The following is a 23,218-nucleotide window of genomic DNA, read 5'->3' on the forward strand; positions in this document are numbered from 1 at the left end:
CCAAAGGGATCTGAATTCCCCCTGTATCATCAGCTGAAGTTCTTTGGGAGGAAGAGAGACTGCATCTTTCACAAAACTCCACATACTGTACATTCACACACGTCACTTCTTGCAGCTGACCTAGTGACAGAGCTTCTATTGTTTTCTGCATCACTTCATGTCACACCACCCTTCTTTGCACCAGCTATGGGTTTTGCAATAGCATGTAGCATATCAGTATCAATAACACAGGCAATTAATGAAGCAAAAGGCCCAAGGTAAGGTCTAATGTTACACAAATGTTTCTACTGGTCTCTCAGATATTTGGTTTTCTGTGACACTCTACACTCCCTTTTATAATTTTTTAGCTTTGTTTTCGTTTTATAGGTTAGGTGGTAACCAGAAATATTTGCTATTTCTTGTATGGTTGTATTCCTGGAGCTTGGAAAAGAAGCATGAGGTTACATCTGGAATTTAACAGTCATTGCTGTTTGCAACAAAAAATACATAGCCACTTGCCAGTCTCAACACACATGTGAAACAAATGTTCTCATATGCATGGATATCTTGTTTGATTCAAGAAAGGGACAGAAGATAAATAATTATCTTCTCTTCAGCATGTATGAAGTCAATTGATAGTGTACTTTCTTGCTCCCAATTAAACTTTTTGGTTCAAGAATTAATATTGTAACACACACTGTTGTCATATATTTAAATTGTATATAAGGAGGAAGTTCTTTCCTGTTAGGGTGGTGAGGCAATGGAATAGGTTGCCCAGGGAGGTTGTGAATGCTCCGTCCCTGGCAGTGTTCAAGGCCAGGTTGGATGAAGCCTTGGTTGAGAGGGTTTAGTGTGAGGTGTCCCTGCTCGTGGCAGGGGAGTTGGAACTAGATGATCTTAAGGTCCTTTCCAACCTTAACTCTTCTATGATTCTATATTTTAAAAGTTATTTCTAATTTAAAATATGGAGTACAGTATTTTATCATTGAATTATCTTTTATAATAAACAGTACACCAGAATCAGGTTTTGCTCATCTGTTTACAGTATATAACATAAAGTACCTATATCTATAATTTTAAATTATTTTTTATCATATCAAAATTGCACATAACTTGGAAATCCTAATTTGGGTGTCTTAGTTCAACTAGAGACTTGTTCTTTAGCAGCATTATTGAAAGATGGTCATATGAAAGTTCTTAAATACTGCCTAAGGAATCAAACAATATGCCATATTACAGAAAGAGAATTCTGACAATCTGGGATATCAAGCTCAGTGTTGTGTCACTGCTTTTCCAAGACAGTGTTTCAGAAGCTGATGATTTCAGCTACAGGTGTCCAAATTTTTTAAAATCTGGCCACTTCAATTAACAGTGCAGTTTTCTGCTTTGGGCTCAAGACCAGACAAGACCCTGGTCTTAGTGTAGGCAATTAGAATAAAAGCTTGTCTTAACTTTTAACACAGGTTTCTAGTTATAAAAACAAGTATTTAAAACAACAACAAAAAAAAAAAAAAAACCCAAATAAAAAAAAACAGAAAAAAGGAAGAAATGAAGGCATAAAAGTATTTGAGCATTCTGATATGTAATCTTTTAAATGTAGCACATGATATTTCAGAAGCAGCCTGAATTCTTCTGTTTATTCTTTTCTTGTGACAAAATGTAAGATAACATCTCTCTTGTGTGCAGCAGATCTACCTCATGTATATACACATATAATCATCATGACACTCACAGACCCCAGTACTTCTCAACCCAAATAAACCTTTATAATTGCAGAACTCACGTCTGCTTTCTAGGTTTAATATCTCAAATAGATGCCCAAGAAAACTGACCTTACGCTTTTACTTATGTAAGACATTTGCCTCCTCCTAAACACAGCTGCTACTAGAATCAACATTTCCATTTTTCATGTCATTGTAAGGCAAAATGCCTGCTATAAACTTTCTCTTCATAAATTCTCTTCTATTGGAAAAGTCAGACTTTTGCCCTGGAATTAATTATAGCATCTCCTTAAAGATAGTGCTAAAAGAACTTATCTAAAAGCTGGACCACAGTAAGAACTGGTCATACTTTTTGTTTCTGTATTTTCATAGTAAAAAAAAAAAAAAAAAAAAAAAAGCATTTTGCACACCCTGGACTAGCCAAGTCATAAATTTTAAAATAGAAATTATGACCACATCTTAGCTGCCGTCTTATAAATGGGAGCTGCTTCTGAGAAATACAGTATTTATGGTAATCATTAATGACCTTTAACTTAATAATTTGACCAATTTCCTTCATATTGTATTTTGCAACAATACAGAAAGTTGGGTTCCATGTTACAGTGGGCTCACTGCTGCAAAAGAACAAATATAAATACTTGATAACTATACACAGTAGCTATATGCAACCACAGAGCTCAACTGAATGATTCTCCTTTTGCTCTCAAAGCATTAGACCTCCTAGGAGCCATGGAAGTATGAAGCCGCAACACTATACTCCAAAATACAGGCAGCATGTTATTATCTATACAAAATTGGGATAATAAGAAACATTTAATTTTAAGGCTAGGCAGTTTAGAAGAATCTTAGAAAGGCAAGCCTTACAATGGCTTACAGAGGGATGAATGTCTAACTCCCTTAAACACTTTTAATCCCAGTTGAAGTGAGCGGTCGTATACTTAAAGTTTTTTCACCTTAACATCTATGGAAGTGACATTACATGTTCCAGCTCATGCATTAATCATACCTCTTTACACTGCATAGCTGTAACTCTAAGAAATGAGTGCTACTTTAAGAATCTATCAACAGCAAATAAACTCTCTTCTTCTCTGGGTATACAGCCCCTTCTAGGAAATCAAAACCACTGTACTCTCTATTTGCCTCCAGTTTTAAAGCAGGTTTCAGTTCATCTGCTGGCAACAATCTAAAATCTAGTCACATATCTCAAGACAATCAGCTAAGATAACTCTATAATTCAACCCATTTTAGGCATTGAGTTTTAGGTACATACTGTTCCTGGAAATTACTTTTGCCAAAAACTATTGGAAAATCTAAATGGCCAGAGAGATGTTCAGTGTAACAGCTAAAGCTTAGTAAGATGCATCATATCAGAAGTGATTTAAATAGAATTAAAATACACTAATAAATAACCAAATATTACTGAAACGCCAGCACTGGCAACCTGCTGAAGAACAAAATAAAAGCAAGAACCACCTTCACCCTCCTTCAAGAAATGCTCCAGAAACAATCTAGCTCTAAGAATAATGGATTTAAACATCAAAGACGTCTTCTGTCTGCAATTCAAGGCTGAAGGCTGGAGTATCAATTAGGTCACCAGCTACTAAAACAGAAGCTTTTCAGTAGGAAGAAAACATACTAGGACAAAAGGTCTCTAAAGCTAAGGCAAAAGCAAAACCATCCACTGCCCTGGTTAGATAACAGAGAATTAAAGTCTGTGATGTCATTCACATATATCCATAGCTCCAACAGAGAAGAGGTCCTGGTATTATGGTTCATTTTCACAGATTAATGGAACCAGTCTCTCCAGTGAGAGTATCTTGTTAAACCATTCAACTACTTTTTAGCAGTTGCTAAAGTGGCTGCTTAAAAATACTTTCTTCCATCTATCTGTACTTATACACGACCCTAGCATAAATCTGAACTTTTAGGCACTGCCATTACTGTGGTGTTGCAGAAAAAAAGTTCTGAGGAATTCTGTACATACTTTTAGTACAGCTTTCTCAGAAAGATGAATCTCTTAAAAAATGACATATTGAAAGAGATCAGAATGCACATATACCTTTTAAAAGCTGCCAGAATTTAAAAAGAAAGTACCTTACAGTTTGATCATGTTACCTTTTTCCTCAGGAACTTGAACAGAAAAAATGTTAAAGCACAGGCAAATTAAATCTGTGCAAATTACATTTTTACTGATATGGAGTTTCAGATGTGACAATATGATCGATTTAGTCTAATAATATAACTTGAAAAATTATTTACTGGCTAGTGTTTGCATAAGCAACATGTAGAACATCCTTCAAGTGCTATCATCAACTGTCTATAAAACTATTCATTCTATTACATGTGTTAGAGCTTGCACAGGGGCCCAGATAATCTACAATTTTTGCTAAGTGTTCCCCTCACGTGGTGAGTATGAAATACTGAATTTTATAAATTCAAAATAAAGCCATTCAGAAGTTTGAAAGTCAACTGTTAAGGCTGTACTAATTAATTCTAGAATGGATATGATTTCCAAAAGTTTTATTTAGAAAAAAGGAAAATTAAAAACTAAGGCAAAAAAAAACAGAGTATCAGAAACAAATTCCTCACAGGAGCTATTAACCTTAAATATTCTCTTAGGAGACAAAAAAATAAAATAAAATATGTGAAAACAACAGTTTGAACCAGCTTCAGAAAAGCATTACGCATTTAATTATGGGGAGTATTTTTAGCAATGGGTTACATTAATCTCCTTTTCTTTTTCCATAAATTCATGTTCACAAGGTGTTTGTGTTTACTTCTGCTGAAATGTTTTGGTATTTTTATAAATGAAGAGGAATTGCACTGTGTATTTTCACACATACTTTTTAAAAAAAAAAGAAAAAAATTATTAAAATTATTAAAAAAGGATTAAAATTACAGCCCCATATTAATCAGATTTCAGGCATTCTACCACTGCTCAGTAACAACAGTAGAGGACTTAGCAGGGTTTCTGCTTTGGAGAATTCATATAAAAAGCAGGCTTAGAGTTTTTTAACTACTTCCTTTTTCTCTTTTTAATCAAAAACTTTGTTACACCACAATTCTGGAGATTTCTACTACTTTTTGATGTGTTTTATACTGTTTGAATAGAATTAGAGAAAATGAAAGAAAAAGTTTTCAATCTGATGTCAGTCTCCTAAAAAAAAAAAAAATCATTAAAAAATCTTAAAATCAACATGACTGAAAAGATGGGAAAAGTAAGATAGAATAAGAAGTGGAGAGAGAGAGAGAGAGAGAAATGCAACACTTAAGTGTTCTTGACAAATTATGCCCAGAAATAATTGTCATATTAGAGAAAGATGTATTTTAAATTATAAAAAAAGTCAGACATTAATCAGATTTATGAGCACTAGATTACTAGAATATTCATAATTTTTTCTCAGAATTGCAAGAACAAGTATTACATTTTGAGAAATGATTCAACGCAACTCCATTTTAGGAGGTGTTCATACGTGGAACTATAATAAAGCAAAATGTCTCTGCTGACTTTAATTCTTTTTAATTAAAAATTAAACACAATAATCAAATGAAACATCTCTTCCCTTTATCAGACTGCCATTTACTATCTAGCTCAAGCATCTTCTGTGTCTTTTCCTGAAAAACTTAATTCCAAGTAGTCTGCCTTCCCCCATGAAACAAAGATCTTGTATAACGGGAATCACTTCTGAAGACAAAAGAATTGTATTTTGCCAAATCTAGTTTTGAAAGAAAAGACAATTGCCTTTATTTTGTTAAGAACAGTTTGTCAACATAGTACAGTTTTTCACAAAGATTCCTCAGTATAAGACTGCCAGTGAGTCTATATACTTAGCCTGAAGCAGCAGTTTTTCACTACTTTGTTAAGAAATTTCATTAGCCCAATAGGAAACTCACAAAAAACAAACAAACAAACAAACAACACAACCCCCCCCCCCCCATGGGCATAAACTTATAATAAGTTATTTTACCTTTTTGAAAGACAAAATTAAATAAGCTGTATTAACAAATCCTATCCTAATATGTGTTCTCCACTCTTATTGATAATAAGTGACATGTACATATTTGGGAAGTTTCACAGTCGCTGCAAAATGTGTATTTTGATGTTAAAAGACCTACAGTGTGTTTATGAGAATTTCTGACATATGTAACATTCTTCAAAAGCACATTAAGCACAAAAACACAGAGCAACAAAAGCAGTCAGGTACACAGGGCTGCTGTACTCTTTACTGGACGGTGTTGGTGGCTCATGTTTTCTTTCTCTTGACTGAGAAAAACAAAACTGTGAGCAAAACTGGAAGAGGTCTTGAGCTATTCAGTCAAATGATCTGAGTGACTTCTGAAAAGTGAAGCTCTGGGAACAGAGACGGCCATCCTTTCCTGTAAGTGAAGGAGTACAGATTCTCATGATAATAAATACCTAGTCCATGTACTATTTTCTCTTAGCAAGTACCATGGTTGTTACCAAAACAAATTGTCATTCATTTATTGCTTAAGCTTTCATGCTGAGGTATTCTAGGTATTTCAGTTGTTTGTACTACTGGCTTAATGAAAACAATTATTTCTTAAATTTTTAGAAGAGTTTACTCTTCAATGCAAAAGACATAAAAGCAGCTTAGACTGAAGGGATTTAATACAGTACAAGTATTAGAATGCACAGGGCCCAGTGGAGCCTCCTCTCACCTGCTGGCTGCACCAAGCCTGAAGACTGAAGCAACTAAAAAGGTCACTATAGATGGATATATTTTTAAGTGACCCTGGTAAAAATGTAGAATTAAAAGACACTCAGAAGAAAGGATGGGACCAGGCCCTGATCAGATTTTCTGATACAAAATGTTGAAGTATTTCAGTAACTAGCTTGCCTCTCTTGGTGGGGAACTCATCTTAACAAAAACCCTCAACTCCTCTGCCAGAGCAGATGCATTTATGGACAAACTTGTTTCTGGGGACTAGGAAAATGTGTGGAAGCTGAACCCAAAAACTTTTTCCACTGAGAGGGTAATCAAGAAGGTTTTCTGGACCAAACTCAAATTGCTGTTTGCTTCACAATTGTTTCAGTTTTCTGAGTCTCATTTTATTTTGCACTCAAGAAACAAGAAATTTAAGTATCTAATGAAATTAAGATGATATGGGAGGAAAATGTGAAAAGTTGTCAAATGGGACTGGGAAAAAGTAATTGCAATATGAGTTCTTCAGGTGAACTACTTTTTGGAGAAGGTGAAAGATTAGAACTTAGGAAGTGGTGCCAAACACTACACCACAGAAAGAGCTAGAGCTGAAAGTACAACAGTTCTGCTTCTGCTATCGTAGCATCAATAAATAAACATAATGAAATTCATGGCACATTACTGCATTGCTCTGTATTTCCTCTATTCATTTAAAAATGATAAACACTTTAAAAATAATTCACAACTTGTCAAATGCCAGTGAGCATTATGAACAGTTAGACTGGTGCTTTGAGAGGCATTTGTGAAGATCTTACAAGAAAGCTTGATACAACTTATATCAAAGTAAAGATGAAAGCACGAGAAAACAGAATAACTACTTCACCTGAATCTGCTAGTACAGTTGCATCCAATGTATTTACACTGTTCACCAATGATATGTGCTTACTGAAGCTACTCAGTCAATAAAAAACACATTAAGAACCTTCTGAAAGAGCTTCCCTGTCAATTAGGCTGCAGATACATTCTATTGCTCCAGTTTTCCTGTCAATTTAATATACTGGATCATATTAACAGTACTGGCTTGTCAATAAGGCAAATCCAAATCCTATTAATGGAGTTATACTGCCAATATAATCGGCTTCCTATTTATCGAGCTCCCCAGTATATGGGAAAGCTGTGAAATGGGATTATAAGGTTAGGTTACATACATCTGTCTCTATATTACATAAACATTTCAGGAATTGTATCCTATTCTGTAAAGAAACACCTGTAATCACTTTTTTCCCATTACATAGACTTCAAATGACAGAATAGTATAATTGCTTACCATTGCTGAGAAAACATTAAATCACCCTAATTTTATCATGTTAGGTTTCCTGCTTGCTCTAAGTAATGCTGTAATTTTATAGAACAGTCTACTTGTGTGCCACACATATAGAACTAGGTAAGAGATGTATGCACTGCACCCCACCTGCACAAGATAATACCTGTTCCAGAAAATAAAAGGAAAGAGATAAAACACATTTTAGGAACAAAATATTATGGATTCCACAGTTTTGTAATGTGCTGCATAATCTTGGTGGAATTGAAGCTTGTAAGTATACTACTGGTGTAACAGAAACCCCTAGAAATAACTAATAAGAGGTAGTAGCTCATGCATAAAAAATAGTAGAAGTTCAGCAAGTCTTCTATTTAATAGAAGCCTTAATGAAGTTGAACATTAGTTGTTTTTAACCATATTCAATATTAAATAACTACTTTGACTGGATTAGCAGAATATACAACAGATCATTAAACCTGATTATATTACCAAAAAAAAAAAAAAATTGCATTAAAATGTACTGGACGTTCCCTTATCGAATTAACTATCTAGGCTTAACATGAAAATATGGATTAAGAAAAAAAACACACCATGGTCCAAAATAATAGTTAAAGGTCAATGAATCATGTTGCCAGTTATATTTTCTGGTAACAGATGGGTGCAATGAAACCTAATGATTGAATTTGAAATGCTTTAATGCACCTTTTATCTATGGCTCCCACCATGTTGAGTCTACCTTAGTATTCCTAGCAAATATTATATTTACTGCATAACAGGCTCAACTAAAATTAGTTAACTAGAATGAAATCTCCACATATCACAGAATCTAGGTTATTCTAAGAATAACATACCATAAATGCAAAATAACAATACTTTTGGAAGTGTATTCTTTGATAGTATTTGTGGGGCTTTATTTTTCATTGCAATCTTCATGTTAAATATGAAGTCTAGAAATAAAGACATTAAAATTAGAGGGAAACTTAAAAAAAAAGTGCCTTGAAATTTAAGAAGATGACCAAAGTATTTGTTATAGTTTCAATAATGTTTTTCTCCACTTATGTTTAGAACCCTTTTTTCTATACAAAAACAACCTTTTCTTTCTTTCTTTTATGCACACAGATTCTACAGTGCAATTGTGAGCTCCTGGCATTTTATTTTTAATTTTGAGACATATCTGAAAGCTCTTACTCATCAGGAATTCCCAGTGAAGCCAGTAAGTTTTGTAGAATTTGTCCTATTCTTACCACTGCTTTTTTCCTGTTTCTAAGAGCAACACATCACAAATGTTTTCTGAACAGGAAAGCTTATAAACAAGGCAGTACTATATGATGGAGAAGGAGATTAAATTGTGGCCTTTTAACATTGACAAACTGTTTTGTACTCATAATATTTAGCAAGGGGAAACAGAGACACTGGGTATTTTAAAAACGTTAAGTTTGTGTTAACATCTATCTAACTATATTTACCTTCTTCTGTCTAACCCGTACTCTCACTAAAGGCAACAATAAAACTCCCACAAGCCATGACCTGAGGTCTGCTGAAATCAATGGATGTTTTCAAATTGGTTTCAATTGCTTTTGGATCGGTCTGCTTACTTCAATTAAGGGATAAGCAAGTCTTTACATAGTGTGCTACATTCCCACAGATACATATGTTGTATGCTGAAGAAAGATGCATGTAAACAGATTTGTAATGTTAGTGACAGGGAAAGGTGATTAGCCAAGCAGCAAACATTTTATGTGGCACAAGACTCCAGGTCTATGTTTCTTTAATACAGAGTGAAAAAAATTAGCAGCAAAGATAGAGCAGGACTTGGTTCTGAAGACACACAGCCTGCACAGAAAACACATAAAGAGGAACACTGAAGCTTTCTTCCTAGGTGACAGTCAGAAGAACAGGGGTAAATCTAGATCACCTCCTTTCTTTTAAATCTGTAACTGTAACCTTATTCCCTTTCTCTTCCTTAAATCGTCCCTCTGAAAAGCAATGATTGCCTTAAAGTCCTTAGGAACTAGGAAGAAAATTACAGATGGTAAAACTTACATTATTACCTTTTGTCTAATTTCTCACTTAGGTCATGCAATTCTTTATTTCAATATTTTGTTAAAAATCCCCAACAAGGTACAACAGGATACAAAGCCCTGTTTTCACATATATACCTTGGCATAATTATTTAGCACTAGAAAAAGACATAACAGAAAATATGCTGCCAAAATAATGGCTGAATTTATGACAGAATAGTAGACCATCAAACTTTACAAACTCACATGCCTGTGCAAGGAGATTTTCAACTCCAAAATGGTGATGAGTTGATTTATTGTTTGTGACATAACATAAATAATTTAGGCTTGCACAAATATAGCAAGAGGTTCTGTCCCTAAACATATTTTAAAGCCATAAGAGTCATGCATCTATGATGAGGCACCTCATAAAAAGGAAACTTTGATCAAATACACCATGGATATAGTAGCAGTGGCCAAGTAGGTTTGGACAGAAAAAAAAAAGGTCTTTCTGCTATAGGGCTTTGTATACCCTTTCACAAATCTGTCACTTCAGTGTTAACTGACTGCAATGTCTTCATACAAGACTCTGTAAGTTGATTCAGAACAAGCAAAAAAAAAACATTACCTTTCTTGATGGGATCACCTCATCTACAGCATAACTCCCACTTATCTAAGGATCACCACAGGTAATCTATAAACTCATAGATATTTAAAGGCTGACTTAGACCTGTAAATTCTTAAAAGCCTGGGGAAAAAAGTTCTGGATTACCCTTTTCATTACAGCTTGCCATATCGAGATTCTGAAATCAGATTTTGCTGTTAAAATGAAGGAGATGCACATAAGACATGTTCTCTGCAAAGATTCCAGGATTACAAAAGATCTCCATTCTGTTCCCAATCAGTAATGGTTTGTCGACATCTAGGACACTGCTGCAAGTTTCACCAGGGACAGACAAACTGAACATGAATGCTAATGTTTGACTGAGGGGTTAGTTACAATACGGTGATTAAATTATGGATTTCCTCTGTATCTAATTAGCAGGATGCTCACCCAGCGCGGGGGCACCTTTTTCAAAGTGGAGTACATGCAACGGCAACTGAAGGATGTGTATATATATATATGTATATCAATCATATTTTTTTTAGTGTTTGTTTTTTAGTCATGACCTTTCAAAGAAAATACAGCCTCCTTTAAATAATGTCCATATCACAGAATTCCTCAAGCCAGCATTTGGAAACAGTGTGGGGAAATCTCTTTCAAAATTGGACAGGAAATGAAAATACGACAGGTACAGTGCAAGAAATTCCAAACAAAAACTCATGCAAAGGAGGGAAAAATAACTTGTAAAGACTGTTCACACTGCTTTTCCTGAATATTCAAACTAGATAATGTGTAACACAGACTAATGCTGCTCCCTGCAGGTGGATCACGTGCCCTCACGAAGCCACACCAACTTCCAAGTTCACTGGAATTCAACATGGAGTTAGGGGCTTAGCTGCTGAAAGTGATCTCTGGGAGTGGAGCATTTACATGCAATTATTCTACACATATGCCCTCAAAAATCGTTTTCATGTAGAAAAGCCCATTAAGAAATTAATTAAATTATTTCTATGGAATTTAATTTACATAATTTTAGGACCATCTTAACTTACTGGTGTTTGTTTCTAAATAAACACACCATTTTGTCACTGGGAATAAAAAAAAGCCATAAAATACTAAGGCACTGTGTATGGTCTTCAGTTCACATGCAACTATATTAACTTCACCATAAATTCCTAGGGTGAGTAAACTTGAGTTTTTGTTTAAATCTCAGACATAGAGTAATAAAACACAAAATACTCTTCTAAAATATGCTAAGATTAAGATCCAACTTATTCATTTTCTATTAAAATGGGATTAGGATCTTACTCCTAGGACTTTGTACTATGAAACTTCAATGCAGAGACTTTTCCAAAGAAATGGTATAGAGTGCTATTCCTAAAGGTTTATAATAAGGTTGCTGCTTTAACCTGAACCACAGCATAACAAACAGCACCAATATCATGAAAATCCAAGCTACCAGCAACCTTGAGAATGTTCAAGGAAAAGACAAATACTGGCAGGAACTAATCTGCCATTTTCACACATCTGCCCAAGGGGGGTATTGTAATTGCAAAAATTTAGACTGCTGAGACTCATAGTAATTATGTTTCTTTTTTAATAGAAATAGCCACAGGTAGTAATAAATTGGGTTTTGAGATGGGGAACTGGGCATGCATTCTAACCCAAATTACAATGTAATTGTCTTTATTATAAAATACTATAGAAAACCTATGGCTCAAAGTTTAAATCAGAAGAAAACCTTTCCTTTATTTAAAGTCTTCTGCAACAGCTGTTCTATATGTATGCCTATTTCTTCATTTGCTGGTATCAGCAAGACCAGTTTGACTGCAAGTATTTTATCTTTATCTAAAGACCTTTGTCGGTGCTGACCAAAATCCCTGAATGTTACATTTGCTTAATAGAAAAAGTTTTCTCTTGCTTTATTTTCATTCAAGTAAAGTAGACTAACAAGCAGGTCAAAATCCTGGAATCCAGCTACTTTTTTTCTGAGGCTCCTTTGCCAGGGGATGAAGAAAAGAGCATGTGTGGTCTATATATATTTTAAATTAGCTGACATGAAAGTGTTCTCCAAAATTCTGGAATCTCGTTTGAAACAAATGAGCACAGGAAAGCACTAAATATTAGTTATTTCATGCTCAAAGGAATTATTATTTCATTACTGTCACGTTGCCACAATAATGAGACATACTGTTGGGAAATACCAAATACAATCATGGCCAATAAATAAAAAATAATCCAAATGTATCCAGTTAATTCTGCCCTTTGCAATACCTGTTGAACCTGGTAAGAAGCTACAGGTGGTTTGAACAGGAAAAAATACGTTTACAGATTTAGACAAAAAGAAGACTATGAATTAAAAGAAATAACATAAACATTTTGGTTTCCCCTCTTTTTCACCCAGTGGCTACAAGCCCTTGCCCTTGAGCTACGAAATGCAAATTACTGTATGTTTTTTAATACCTAAAACACTGATGGAAGCAATCCTCTCAATCCTGAAATCTGATAACAGGATACATAATTTTAAGCAAGAGATTTAACTTTCACCATGAAGTGGAAAATAAGATCCTTCTTTACCTATACTATTGCCTAGGGAAAAAAAAATGGCAACTTTTGTCTCTAAACTATGCTTTTTAGATTGAAGCAGTAGGTGTGGATTGACAGTATCTTCCAAAAAACTGTTATACAGCTACCTACAGATCATACACAATATGGGGGGGGGGGGGGGGGGGGAGAAAAAGAAAAAAAAAAGCGGTGCAGATTGGTTGTTAATAATGCTTTATCCATCTAGATACTTCTTTTGGTTGTACACTGCTCTCTTACCTATTTATCTCAACATAGGCATTCATACACACACTTACATTATCTGACTTATAGTCTAGAAATCTAGTTTCTACAGCTTCATGGCTTCCATTTTTAAAAGGCACTTAAATTCATTATTTCCCAAGCACTCTAAATTCCACTGTTTTCTTATTGTTATTTGATCCACTGACATGATGAAGAGACCAGAAAAGAACAAACTTGGAATTTTATAGCAGTAGCTGGATAATCTTGCTCATGATTATCAAAGCAGGATTGTTTTCATGATCTTAAAATCTGCATATCAAATTACACATCCATGTTAAAAAGCAAAAATTCAAAATATTCAGACATTAAGACTATCTCAATAGATTACTAGAGAATGCAGTTGGAGGCTAAGTGAAATGAACAGCTCTTGCAGCTTTGCTGTGTTTGTAAAGCAAAGGAGAGAAGAAACAGGGAGCAATTCAGCTACCAAGACTAATAGATTCTGGGCTGAATTTTGCACATGCTTACGCTCATCAGCAACTCCACTCCTGTAAGTGATCCATTTAATTCAGTGGTTCTATTGACCTAAATTAAAATATTCAGTGAATGAGCATGTTAAGGATCATGCCTGAAAAGACATAATACTAATGCAATTATACATATATAAGTTTTCACAGGCCTCAAAATTACTTACACATGGATTAAGAACATGACCCTGCTCTTTCTAGGTTTGTGAAAAAACAGTCTTTTTCTCAATACTGGTAGGAGCAAAGCCTAAGCGCTTCATCTGAGGTGCATTACCAAAACAATGCTTTTTTCTTTGTCACCTGTAAAATTTTACAGACTTCAAATATTTTCATTAAGACTTAATGAAAATTTGTTTAACCCACTTCAGCTCACTTTTTTTTTTTTTTAACGGAGTTGTAGCTAAACAATCTTAACCATAAGTGGTTGCTTAGCAATCAGCAAAGAATGAGACAGAAATGTAGTAAGTAAAGAAACTGACTGACATGTTCTGGGTTTGAATCATGGCATTCATTAAAAACAACAGAATAACACCAACAGAAGTTTAAAACAAAATTCTATTAATAAAAGAATACATATAACTGTCTTTAGGAGCAAATTATGCATTTAAAAGCTACCAATTGTGATTCACATTGCTCTCCACAAAAAATCCTTTAGTTATTATAAAAATTACATTAAAATCCTTCAAATTCTTATTAAGCCATTATTTACCTTTTGGTTTAAATGCAATTGTCAAGTGTGCTTCCAATGAGTTTAAAAACAGTATATATCTACAAAGCAAGCAACAGTTTATACCTTTGAAGACTGAAATTGATTTTTAATGCACCAGCTTTCAAACACTACAAAGGCTGCTCTCTGCTGATAAAGACAGTAAACAAGAAATTGTCCTTTAAATTTCCCTTTAATGTTTTTCTTTAATTAAAAACCAATCAAAACACATTGCAATACTAAAAAAATTAAAAATAAGACATTAAAAATGTTTAAGGTTTTTGACACTCAAAGCATTCAAACTAGAATGAAAACTTAAGATGTTACTTTTGTTTACTTGTGTTAGTTTAGACTTTCTTTGCAGTGCAAACGTTAATCAAAAAAAAATGAAAACACTTAAAAGTAGTTTACCACTGAACATAGCTATTTTTATTGAATGGAAATGTTTAAAATATGATGAAATGGAACTAGACATTATAGAAGTACTGAAGTAAAATGCTTTTTTAATACATTTAGATTATTTTAATATATTCCTTTCCTCTAATCAGACCAAAGCCTATTTATGTAGATTAGTTACATCTACAGTCTCATTTATCCAACCTGTATTTATCCTTTGATCACAAATCTTGTTAACTTAAATGGTCTTTTATTGTTATGATTCGTTTTACCATAATTATGCAGTTTAACTGCTTGATTTTTTTTTTTAATAAATATATGCAAAAGCACCAATCATATTCAGCAGTGTTGTGCTGGATGCTCAATGAACTGTAAGAGCCATTTTGATGCAATAAAACTGCCTGGAAGTGTTCCAGGGCAAGGACTGCAAATACTAGTAATCATAGTGTCACTAGAACTAGTACAGGCAAATACAAGCGTGTTGCACATATATCAATAGACGGTCTGAAACACTGCCTGAAACTAATTTCACATGCCTGTCACTGCAAGAATTTACAATGCATCAATCAGAGGTCACACCCACACAGCTGAAATTATGCATTTCTATCTTGTAATAAGGCTTTTCCTTTCCCCTTCACAAAGTCCTCCTTTGGCGTGCCATGGAGACTGCAGCATGCAGCCACCCAGCAGGGAACAGGATGCAATTAGAAACTTTTCTATTTCGTGTAAAAGTATTTTATGAACTGACAGAACTCGTATCTGATACAAACATCACAAACCCATTAGAAAGGTCCATGGCTAAAAGAAAATGCTGTTCATTTGAAGGATTTTACTTGTCTAGATCACTTATAGCGTATTAAATTAAAAACAGATCAGCATGAGACTGATTGTCTTGAGGGGTGAATAAAGGAAATATCCCCTGATTGCACAAAAGTGAGACACAAATTGATCTTTGTGCTGTCCGTCTGTACAAGTGACACTAACAATTGGCTGAAACCATGCAGTTACCTCTTTACATGTAGAGAGACTCCTCAATTTTGAGGACATATCAACAGATGAAAAAATGAGATATCTTCTCAACTCAAGCAAGTGAGTTTATACTCTTCTGCTACCCTTTTTGCACAGGTAACACCACTAAATAGTGGAAACAATTCAGTAGAAGAAAGAGATGGTTCTTGTGTGACCTTAATAAACAGGAATAGTATCAGCAGCTTTTGGGATTTAGCTAGAAAATATGTGACTGCTCAAAGAGGTTATTTAAAGCACTGCCTAACACCCTAATTACAGAGATATTCGCATGAATTTTCTAGTTCTCAAATGTAGTACTTCACATTGTGTATTTTATCTAAAATGCTTAATAGTTTATCTATATTTGTTTCTTTCTCATAGGATTTACAGTAATTAATCCAGAATCTTCTTCTGTTAGAAAAATAAATAAGTAAATAAAATAAAATTCCTACAGCTGTCTAAAAACAGAGGTTGCATTAAAAAGACCATGACAAATATATTACTAGGGCTTAAAACGAACCCTGGCTAAGATTTATGGCAGGCTCTACACTACTCAATTTCATGTCATCATATCAGTAAAAGCAGCAACTAGTTAATCTCCTTCTTGCCCCCTTAAAACCATAACAAATGAAACACTTAAACTCCAGGAACTTTTCCCCAGAATCATTTTGTCACTCTCTTCCTAGTATCTTTATTTTTTTTTCTCTTTTTAGGCAAAAGCCTGCAGTCCCTTGAGAGTTTCCCTTGTTTCCTGTAGTTTGAATCCTTTAGCATTAATTTCACCACTTCTTCTTTTACAGCTGAAGTAGAAATACAATCAAAAGTTTAAAGCTCTCAGGCTATCTGCTGCAAAAATTTGTCCCAACTGCCCTACTCTGACCTTTTGAAATCAAAAGATTGCTTCTATACTTATAAAGACAAAAACAGAGCTGAGTTTCTGCTCTGGTCAACAAAACATGGTTTAAGTTATTTTTACAGAAAATTCTTACCTGTTGGAAAATATGAGTACTAGTGTCAAAATGTCTTTCCTTTATACGTGCAGGCACTTATCAGTCTTGAAGAAATTAGTGAAAAAGAGTAAAAAAATGCCAAAGAAAAAATGAAAACAAAAAACCCCCAACATTTGAAAACAATCCCCTACTGTTTCACAGCCAAATGTTGTGACTTGGGAATAAATAGAATATTTAATGACATTTTTGCCTCATTAGAGAAACCAGGTGGAATCTATGCTTTCTTAATACCAAGTGATACCTGCTACAATTTTACACATACCTAATTATAATTTTCCTTGTAACAATATTTGCTGAATTTTAAGAATAATGTTATATTATGCACATTCTCAAAAATATAGGAAAATATGTGAAAATGTGTATCAGTATGTTCAATAGACTCTTTAATTTCTTCTTTTAGCTGTACACCGATTATACTAGGTTAACAGTTGGTCTTGAAGATCTTAAAAGTCTTTTCCATCCTAGGATCCTATGATTCTACATTACAGTTCACATGATAGTTACAAAATCTTCTAAATTCCACTCTCTTTAAATGTTTATGAAGAAGCTGTAAGAAAATATCACAAAAAAAGTTGAAATCTGAAAATAAAGGACGCAATCATATCATTCTTGGCTGCACTCTGCAAGGCTCTTAGTCACAACTTACTCTTGAAGCACTGAAAACATTGATGAAGTCAAAATTATGCTCTTGACCGAGTATGAGTAAGAGCAGGCCTTCATCAATGCGGGTAAGGAACAGAAAGCTGGCTAAATCTATTGTTAAAAGATAATGCTTCAAAAGATCAATCATCAAAATTGCTCTGGTAATCACGAATTTCTGCTGATTTTCCCATTTAAAATTAGATAGCAGCAGCAAGCACCAAGGTGAGGAAATCTCAGTCAACATTAAGAGCCATTGAGAGCTGTGATCCAGCAAATCCTGAATGACTTACTTCACGTCTTTCATTGTAACTGCACTAAATTTCTTCCACTCTTACATTTTATAAACCAGCAAGTTTTATGGAGACATTATTATTCTTAATTTATTGGTTAATGAGAATTTCTGTTCTGGCAATATAATTTTCTTCCTCATAATATCGATGTTCTACTTCAGACTCTTAAGTTGCCTTTTTCTCTGTTTATTGTTCTGTATTACAGCAATTTATCTTGGAAAGTTCTTTAGATCTCATTTGGACCTATATATCGGGAAGGACCATTTTGAAATAGTAGTGTTATAAGCAGTATTGGCAAGAAGCTCAAGATCAAGATCAGAGCAAATGTAACACAAACCAGGAGCCCAATTATGCTTCCTCAGCCTTTATCAGCAGCCAGGGTGTATGCCATAGTAAACAGTATGTTGCCAGACCTGGACCTAAAATATATGTACTTTGTGCCACTGTACTATGCAGCTTATCTTCATGAAAATATAGAAAAGGTCCTGTCCTGAAATTCTTAGTCAGCCAACCCTAGTATTGACTGCACTGAAGAAGCAAAACTAAAGCAACAGAACAACGTTAACACAAAATCAGACTAGCTGCAGACCGTGTTTTCACAATGCAGACATTCACAGGAGTTATTTTGCAAGACATCTCACCTTGTAAAACACTGTAAAAACTATTTTAATGCACCTTAGTTGGGTAGTTCCAAAGTTTCATCTGATGACAACTTAAGTGTCCTTAAATAAGCCATTGTGAAATTTGAGGAATTAGAAAGTACAAACCTGCAAACTTGAAAATGTGTAGAACTGCCCCAGTATTGTTTTGGTGTAAAATGTTAACTTCTACTAGCTCTAGTGAGGGAGAATAATATTCCTCATTTGCAGCATAAGATATAAAACAAAATAATGAATACCTCTTTTTTCAGATAGGAATTTACATCACTGAGAATGAATGCATCTTCTGTGAGGAAAGCTGCTTCTCCTTATACTTCAGCTGCTGCAGACTTCTTTTTGCAATCTTGACATTTCTGAGCTGAAGTTTCTCAAAGTAAAGCATGGAACAGTATATCTAAAGTCAGAACAGCACTAATATAGCTTATGTTTTTGATTTCCTCCGAAGTCTCTATCTTCTTAGGCACTACTAGACACCTAGCAATGAAGCTGGATTAGAACTTGACCATAATCTGTTTACGTATCATAAACATCAGGTGCCTGAAGTATTAAGAATGATATGTACTTTATTTTAAAATGCTGCAGGACTGTGTAGTACAGCAGCTACAGCGGTTCCCAGCTTGAGAGATTCTTGCAACACAGTCTGTTTTTTCCAGATGTGTTTTAGCAAAATCTGTGACCTCCATTTTCTTTATTCATGCCTGTCTCATTCCTGATATATTTGCAAACTTCTCCAAGTTGCACCACAAGTATGATAATAAATAATCTGTAGGACAACCAACACTACATTGCAGTTGTTTCACTTTGAGGAACCAGTTTCCAGACCCTATCTGTTTAAAGAAACTATTTCCCTTTGTCCATCCATTCTTTTATCTACTGGAAACCTGCAAGAAGAAATTTCAACTTGTTCACCCAAGTAAATGTGAACTTTTTGGTAGGAGAGATGTGAGCATATATGTGTATTTTAGTACATGATATTTCTTTTTCTAGTATCTGCTCCTCAAAATAAAGCAAAATTCTGTTTCTATTAGTCAGGTGAGTAGGTCAGCTTGATTTTCTCACCAGAATGAGATGAACAGAGTTTACCATTAGTTTTTGTGGTCTACAGTAAACAGAAATCTTCTTTCGGCCGTGTAGACATGCCATCTGCTCAAACTTTCCTCTTTTTCCACCCCAGTAAAAATCAATGGTTTGCACCATAAGCGATTTAAAAGTCACATAGAATTTTGAATCTGGCAATGACGATTGTATAGCACTGGCCTATATTTAAATATTTTTAACAAACTTGTGTTTGAAAGCACTGTTCCTAAAGTATGCTTAGAATACGATTGCTGAAGTTAAAAGCAATGAAACACGCCAAAAGTGTAGCTGTCCTAACTTCACAGTATGTTACTAAGCACTGTTCTTCATACACATCCACCTCATGTGTTCATCAAATCACAAATGGTCTCTTTTCAGAGACCTTAAGCTCTTGTTTAAGTCTCTTATGCCAGAAAAAGCTGAAAGTACACAGCAACCTTGGCGGTCCATTCAAAATTTTAAACATACCTGTCTGCATGCATGTATAAATTACTTCGATTTTGTAGTACTGAAAAAGTTCATTGATTCATATGGTAACACATAACCATAGCATATAGCTGGATGCTACGAAGTAGTGAGTAAACACACAAGCTGGTAAACTGTGTGACTAATGTGTAACATAAGTCATTTAAAAAGAGGGAAGATTACACCCCTCTTACACATATCTGGCAGTATTTTATTCAGATGCTGGTCATTCTGGGTCAGTCTGAAACCCACAGTCACTAAATAACACTTTACTCCACAGGTATTGATTGATACAAATTGGGCTATCTGTAGAATAAAATACTATTCGTGAGAAATAAGGGAATCATATAGCCTATTGACTTTACTAGCTCTTAATAGTAAGCAAAGCAAAAAACATGTTTATACACTCCTAATAGGAGTGAGAAAATTTAGATCTTACTGAGAAAGAAATTATTATTTGATTTTAAATACTTATAGACCTAACAGGATATACTAAGTAATAATAATATAATATTTAGCATGTGTATAGATATACACACACATAGATATGTATGTGTATATATATATAAAGTTTTAATAACAGGCTCCTGCTAGAAAATTCTGCCATTAAAGACTTGCTGAACAAATGAGAGTGAAGAAAAGCAGTTCCATCATATGAATTATATAGTGTGAGATTGTTGTGGTTCAGTAATATATCTGGAAACACTAAAGTGAATATTCACTAGAGAACACTTACACAATCCCTTTCCTTTACTGAGGTAAGGAAGAAAACTGCTTTTCTGAACTGACTAATGAAGCCAATGATAAAGCAGCTGTTTAGATTCCATATCTTTTTTCCACTAGCTATACTTTGATTCCTAACTGTGCAATTTACTTTTCCAGAGACAGGTTTCCTGGAGTGATTAAGCATATAGTAGATCCAGAGAGAGGACTGATCCTTTACTATTTCTCCCTAAGTCTGCAGTTTAAAATTTACATGAGGCAGAAGTAGAGGACCAGACACAAAGCAATGTCTACATTCTAAATGCAAATTGTATATGAAATTTACTCTAGGGATGTGGAGATGGAGCGCACAGAAGGTATTTTAGTAATGAAAAATTATAGTGAAGAGGATCAAATTTTCCCATTGAATCACTGTAAGTCTGGGCCTTTCCTAAATAGAAAGCAACTACTCTGTTTCATACTGTGTATTTGTTTTGCCAATACAACTACAAAATATAGTATCAATAACTATGCTTGAATAGGTTGTTGGCTAGAGAAAAATTACTCCTAATCTACTGGCTGGACCACCTGAACATCCAAAACACTCTGTAGATATTCAGAGAAAGCGAAAACAGGATTAGATATACCAGTGTGAGATATTAGGAGCTACTGTTAACATTTTCTACAGCTGTCAAAACGAAAACTCTTATAGAAACCACAACACACCTTTTTAATGGAGGAAATTCCTCTTTTAGCTTTATATAGATCTCAGGAAAAAAAAATCATAATTGATATTATACAGTGAGCACTGTAAAATAAGGAATCATATTTTCCATAGGGATTTTACACTACAGTTGAATCTTTACTACTCAGTAGCATCAATACATGAATTAATTGCTTTATATAGACATTACATGGTTGTAGGAAAGTATAGTTTTCTGGTTTTTACTAACTATTACATTTGTCAGTAGGGAAAAAATGTGGGTTTGTTTGGGGGGTTTTTTAGCATTCTGACAACTCCATTTTACAGTAAAAATGTTGACATAACTTTAACAAGTGTCATTGAAAGTTATTTGTTTTTCAAAGCATGAATTATAAATCAAATTATCTCCGGTTGTGCCCTAACTTAAACTCTTTCCTGAAGTGTCACTTTTTATTAAAATCAATTTCAGATTCTAAGTATTGCTCCACTCACTTAATTGATAGCAACACAAATTCATGATAGGCATAAAATGAAATTGTTTCTGTGACACAACTCAATAGTAGATTGAGGATTAGTTCACAGTGACCTTGTGCAGACAGCCTTTTTTTCTGGGTTGGTTTTGGGTTGGTTTTTTTTTTCCTTTTTTTCACAATTATAAATATTCAATTTACAGGCTATTAGTTACTGGAATTTTGGTTATTTAACCTGCCAATTACCAATGGCCACTTCTATTTAGTTTAAAAAGGTAGGAGCAGCAGCTGGCAGCTAGAACATTCAGTGCTCACAGACCACAGGGTATGATAACTCCAAGGAATTATGGATTTTCTTTTGGTACATCAAGTGTCTACAGTGCAACTTCTTTCCCACTAGCCGCATACACGAAATGAGTCTGTGTCACTTCTGATACACTCAGCTCAGTCCCTTATGACTCAGAACAGCATATTAGGAGAACCACAGGATAAAGCAGATCTGACATTCCAAATATATTTAATAGTCATTATCCAGAGCCTGCTTTCAATCCAAATGTTAAAAATCACTCTGGAACATATCTGTAGTATTTGAACATTAAGCTGCATTAATCATGAAGCAATACTTTAAATTTAATCAACTGAAGCCAAATTCTGCCCTCACCTTCACTCTGCATGTTCACTGCTCTGGAATACATCTTCTGAGTTTGAACTTTAAATTACCTACTAAAAATTAAGTCAGTCTTTGATTAGTACCCTATGTCAAATGGTCCAAATTCTGCCATTTCTCACATTCACAGAAGTCGGTAGAGGACAGTGTGCATATAATTGGCAGCAGAATGCAGCCCAGCTGTAATTTCTAAATGAGCTTTGGTAGGAGACAGAGCATATAAGTCTCACTATAAACCAATCTTCAATATTGACTCAGGCTACTGGAAATCTGATTAGTTGTTTTGCTGGTTTATGACAAGATGTGAGTTCTACTAACATTTGGGGGTAGGAGGGACTCACCACATACATTTTCTTTCTGTTTGACTAAGCAGAATTTTCAGTGCTTAAGGTTTGGTTGTTTATGGGGAGAGGAGGAGGCAATGGAGCCCAAACAATACCGTTCTGTGTCAAATAAAATATATTTACGGATCTATATTAAAAAGAAAGATTTTTTTTTTTAAATTAAGAACATACATCATGGAAAGATAGCTCATATTTACATAGAGGATTACAGGGCTATAATACATAGTTGCAATAGATGTCCTCAGTGTGTAGAGTTTCTCCCAGGTCCTGTTAGTTACTGCAGATAATATGACTGCTTCAGAAATGCTGTCCCCCTTCTCCACCCCAAACCAAAGTGAAGTGAAACCTGTGGAAGCACCCACCTCTGTCTGACAGTCTTCTGGGAAAACACCCCAGCATGCCCCAAGTGTACTAAACACCTGCCTACACTTTCACTTGCCCCTCTTTTACACAGTGTGGCTGATTCAGTGGGCATT

General features: G+C 34.5%; 1 protein-coding gene across 1 annotated transcript in view; it reads right to left on the reverse strand.

Annotated features, from left to right (window-relative positions):
- PCDH17 (protocadherin 17) overlaps window positions 1–23,218 on the reverse strand; it is a 90,573-nt gene that overhangs the window by 61,806 nt on the left and 5,549 nt on the right. The window lies entirely within an intron of this gene.

The sequence above is a fragment of the Lathamus discolor genome, chromosome 4 (assembly GCF_037157495.1).
Source record: "Lathamus discolor isolate bLatDis1 chromosome 4, bLatDis1.hap1, whole genome shotgun sequence".
In the NCBI taxonomy this organism is placed as follows: Eukaryota; Metazoa; Chordata; class Aves; order Psittaciformes; family Psittacidae; genus Lathamus; species Lathamus discolor.